Below are 6,000 nucleotides of genomic sequence, written 5' to 3' on the forward strand. Positions count from 1 at the left end.
CAAGATGGAAGTTTACATAGTAATGAAGAACCTAGACTTTAATATGAAGGATATATTAAGTAAGTGGACTCATGGTTAAGATAAACTCATATACTTTACTTTTACTCATCCTAAGGAAAAAATACATATCAACAAATTATAAATAAAATAAAATAAAATATTTAAGAAATGTTTCAACTCATATAAAAAGTTCAAAAACTAGTTAGCCTCTCTCTACCTGTATACAAAATAAATTGAGACTAGTAAGTCCTTCCACTTGATATGTTGTCCCTGTCTCTAAATTAGTCAATAAAATAACAAGATTTAGTCCCAAGTAATCCAAAAAGCTTATAGAAAAGTTCCCCAATTAATTCATGACTATGACATCCCCCCTCTAAATTTAGCATTGTAAAAATGTGGTGATGATCAAAATTGATCATTTATTCTTGCAATATAAAGTCCATGTTTTTCTCTTCTCCGTTTCAACCTTGTTTGTCCCGGGTCCATTTGGGAATTTATTTACCTTGAATTTGATTAGCAGTATTCTAGTCACAAAAAACCAATAAAGTTGTTCCCTGTCCCCTTTCCTCCATATTCAATGTTATTGTGCCTCCATCTATGACCTGTAAAGATAAAACTGCACAAAAACAAACTCCATATTTGCATAAGATCCCTTGCGTTTCACTAACCTTCCCCTGGTCTTATGTGTCATAAATTCACTAAATGTTATTCTCTCACTCTGTGTCAGATATCCTCATGGTATAACTAATTGTTAGTATGTTGGGACCTGCCTTTAACTTAGAATATGAAGATTCAACAGGATATAAACACCAATCTGAGTAAGTACAATTCAACCAAGGATATTGGTTTATTAGCTAGGTCCAAGTCTTTAGATTATGTCATGCAATGATGACATCAATTTGTAATGGACATTGAGCTAGACAAGAGGCCAGTCGTGGTCTCTTGGGATGATTTAAAGTTATGTATGTGCACGCGGTTTGTTCCTCCTCATTATAGGAAGGAACTCTTGTTGAAGCTCCAACGACTTCATCAAGAACCTAGGATGGTAGATGAATATTTCAAAGACTTAGAAACTACTTTGACCAAAATTAATATGCATGATAATGAGGAGTCAAAGATAGCTAGGTTTGTGAGTGGTTTAAGGAGAGAAATTCAAGATATTGTAGAATTATATGAGTATACATCTTTGGAAAAATTGGTTCACCTAGCCATCAAGGTTGAATCACCCCATAAACTTCTAAAAATCCTTCTCCTTCTAGGGTTAAATCGTCAACCAAAACCTCAAGTACAAAATGTTTTAAATGTTTAGGTTTTGGGCACATAACTGCCAATTGTCCAACCAAAAGATTCATGATGGTTAAGGAGGGGCTAATTGACCATAGTGATCAATCTTCTAGGACTAACTCCTCTTCCCCTTCAAAAACTCCTAGTGAAAATGAATGTGAGATACCTTGTGAATGTGACTTATTGGTGGTAAGGTGAATGTTGGGAACAATTCCAAAACCTTTGGATGAAACCCAAAAAAAATAAAAATTCCACACTTGCTACCTTATCAACAAGTTATATTCCATGATAAGAGATGGGGTAGTTGTGCTAATGTGGCAAGTACAAGAGTAGTGGAGAAGTTTGGATTATCCACTATCTCTCATACAAAGTCCTATAAACTATAATAGCTTAGTGAAAAGGGTGAAATCATGGTTAATAAACAAGTCCTCATAACTTTTGCTATAGGAAAGTAAAATGATGAGGTTTTATGTGATGTTGTGCCAATGGAAGCAACACATATTCTATTGGGAAGACCTTGGCAATATGATAGACAAGTTTTACATGATGACCATACAAATAAAATGTCTTTCAACTTCCAAGGGAATAAGGTTATCTTAAAACCCCTCTCTCCCAAAGAAGTTCATGAGGACCAAATGAAAATGAAAACCAAAAGAAAAAGTGAAAAAGAGAGGAAAGTAAAACGAGTCTCAACATCTCATCTCATGCAATCAAAACAATAATGTTGACCCATACAAGACTAATTGCGCCTCCTAGGCATACTTCCTTATTCTCTTTTTCATTACCTAATAATTCTAAATACTTGACAACTTGGACAAAGAAGTTTTGGGATGAAATTCAAACACCTCCTAAAGGTTCTCACCTTCTAAGAGGATTCTCATAAAAAAAGTCATTTCATCCCCAAATATTCTTTCCAAACATGGCTTGTATATAGAACTCAACCCTATGAACTCCCAAAGCTTCAAGAACATAAGTTTACTTCACAACCCACATCTCGCAATATCTTATCTGTGAACAAACTAACTATGTCATTTGCACGAGTTCTAAATTCAATGACGAATTCTTTCCAACTTGGGGGGCATGATACAAGCCAAATAGACACTTCACACTTTGATAAGTCATCTCAGCATCCAAGACAAGGACCCACCAAATGTCGAAAGGACCTTAGCAGAAGAAGAATTGAGCATAAACTAGAGAATCAGATGTTCTTTCTTCTGGTCTTCTTACAAGACAAAATGTTTGTAATAAATTGGGCTCACTTTAGGGGTCCAAATAGAAGAATAAGCTATAGTTGATTTACATAGCATAAATAGAAGTGTACTTAGCAAAATGGGCTTGTTTCTAGCCCACTTTTCATGACACATGCACCTAGAATTAGGGTTTTTAACCTAACTTCTAGAAGTTATGCCTAAGGTGCGGTTTTGACCATGGTCAACACCCTAGGCAACCCCTCTCCCCTTCCTTTTCTACCCCTCACTCATCTTACCTTCAAGTCACTCCTTCCTATATAAAGGGTGTCTTCCTCCATGTATTGATACATTTAAATTGAATAGTAAAGAAACTCTGCAGGAGTGTTTTTGTGAGACTTGTGAGCTCTCATTTTTGGGTCTTATTTTGGGCGGGTAACATCTCAAGTAGCGGCTCTTTGCACCACTCTTCTTGGAGTCCTCTCTTCTCCAAGCTGCGTGACATATTTCTTTCTTCCATAAGCTCTCTTCATCTCTTCCTCTTTTTATCTTTCTTTGCGCCCTCCATTCCATTCATCTTTATACTTTCATGTTTGTCTCTTAAATTGTTGGTTATCTTTGCCTTATTCTCTTCAATTCCGCACCATTGCATCATTGTCACCATATAATTGTGTTTTTCTCTTTGTCCTCTAGAAGTGAACCTTCACACTTACTTAACCACTTGGTTAAGTTCGTGTCCAGTGGGGATCTTCTCTGGGTTCCACCTTAGATTGCTAAAAATAAAAAAATCATAAACAAAGAGCAACCAATAAAATATGCAATTCCTAAAATCAACTCACATCACTACTTAGGACTAATTAGTATCAATTCAATGATTGAAGGAATATATTACCTTAGGGATGTCGACTTTATTCTAAAACCACAAATAATAACACCATATCACAACATCAGATACCATTTGAAAGAGTACTCCTAATGAAGTCCACATATTGCCCTCAAGTTGTGTAATCATCATCATTCATCACTTAAAAATGTAATTGAATGAACATTTGGTGTAATGAAAAAAAAATGATTCACAATTATAGATAGCATAACAGAACCCCATTAACCTTTGAACAGTATGACAAATATAATCTTCTTCATAATTTTCTTCGTAGCGTCTACAACGATCAGTCTTTACTTGAAGAAGTTGATTGTGAGTTGATGGAACAAGATGTATATGTCTTACTTTCCCAAGTTTGTGAGGATGATATAGGCTCGGCTCACACATTGGGGATACTATAGCGAATGAAATATGGAGAGATTATGTAACAATTAATATTATGTAATAAATTATATTATAGTGACAAGTGATGTTGGTTTTATCTTCAAATTCGCAAACAATGAATATATGTTTTGATTTATTGTTATTGCATGAGTTTTGTTTTTCAATAGGTTTAAAGATGGATCAAGAGAAGAGTATTATTCTCGAGTCATATGGAGACATATGTGAGTTCACTAAGTGGAATGTAGACATGAATCTCCGACTTTTGAGTGCCATGACGGATGAAACACACTTGAATAGTAGGGTTGACGGTAGTTGGATGACTTAGGTTACAATTACATTGTTGACACCCTACATTAATCTGGATTGGGGAAAATTACTAAAAAAAATGTAAAAAACAGAAGAAGAAAAAACATGAAGGAGAGATGGCACAAACTCCATACTTTCTTTAATAGACTGAATAATTTTGCATAACGAAACTACAAAATGTTTTGAGGACGAAGACGAAGCTTGAGATCTATTGAGATGACTCTTTAATATTTTTCAGGGTCAAGAGTCAATCAATTTAATACCATTCTCAATTCAAAATTCAAAAACTTTAAAATAATATTTTTTATTTTTTATTTATATGCTTTTACTTGTTTTTACATAGAATTTAACACGATAATTTTTTTTAAATGTAAGTCTTTTAAAAAAAGTTAAGATCTATGATGCTCTTTATTGTATTTGTATTCGTTTAAGTCACTTACCAAAATAAATTATTATCTCAAATATCATGTAGAAAAAATGAATGAATTAGTAAAAATTATATATTATTTGTATATTGTAGATAAATTTTGATACCATAAAGGAATAATTAAATAATAAAAATAAAAATTATATAGTATTTATGTATTTTGTGATTATACAACTTACAACTTTCTAATATAACAGTTGAGTATATTTGTTAAAATGAAATGAAGAAAAAAAAATATACCATATATATATATCATTTAATTCTTCAACCAAATATATAAATATATTAAAATAAAATTAATTCATAAAATACAAAACATTTTTCAATTATATAAATTTTATATACTTAATTCACTAAAAATGTTAATTTAATGATTAAATTAATAAAATATAATATCCACTACAAGAAAATCATGAAATAGAAACTAATTTTAGAGATAAAAAAACAATAAATTTTCTACATAACTTTAGTGACTACAGTAGAGACCATTTTAGGAACTAAATAAATTTTTGGTTTCTAAATTAGTTTTTATTATTGGTAAATGATTTCTAAATTGGTATCTAATTAGCAACTAAAGTTTTTGCTACCAAATTTAGAATCTAAATAATTGGTAGTTAAAACATTAGTAGCTAATTAGATACCAATTTAGAAACTATTTTACAATAATAAAAACTAATTTAGAAACCAAATATTTTTTAGTTTTTAAAATCGTCTTTAATTTAAATTTTATTGTGACTAATTATTTTAGTTTTTAAAAATTGGTTTGTATTCAATGATTTTCATTATATTTGAATATGTATCTACCTATGAATGAATAAATGAAAGAGAACCACAAATCGGTGATAATTAGTGAAACTGAGACTGCTTTTTCATATCTAAGTGGCTAACATCTTGGAGTTTGCATTGCAGTTGCAGAATATACACTTTTTAATATTTTACAATTTAATTTTCAGGAAAATTGACAAACAAAAAATAATGGAGAGTCAATTTTCAAAAGGTACAATTTGTATTTGTAAACATTTTTATAATTTAATAATACACATTTATAAATTATAATATTATTAAATATTATATATTTTAATATACACTATACATGCATCTTTGCGTAACACAACCAACAAAGAAAAATGATTGTAGATGGTAAAACTCTTTTAAGCTGAAATATTTATTAATTCCCAATGTAACAAGATTATTAACTTTTAATTGTTGTTTTAAAATATATATTTATATGAGATTTTTTTTGTCATGTGTATTTTAGAGGTTAAATATAACTTCTTGAAAATTTAATTTTGAACAAATATCAATATATTATATGTTAAACATTGAATAAGTAGTTTTAATCTCTTTACGTATATATTGAGCGCAAAAGAGTGTGTAGGTTTGTAGTTATATAAAAATTTAACTCATAAATTTGGAATAAAAACACATATATCGAAATAAATTGTTATACTGTAAAATTTTAATTCTACTATAATACTAAAAACTTTCTTTCTTATGTTAGGTATTTGTTAGTTATTGTAAGAACTCGA

The sequence above is a fragment of the Phaseolus vulgaris genome, chromosome 3, assembly GCF_000499845.2.
Source record: "Phaseolus vulgaris cultivar G19833 chromosome 3, P. vulgaris v2.0, whole genome shotgun sequence".
Classification (NCBI taxonomy): Eukaryota; Viridiplantae; Streptophyta; class Magnoliopsida; order Fabales; family Fabaceae; genus Phaseolus; species Phaseolus vulgaris.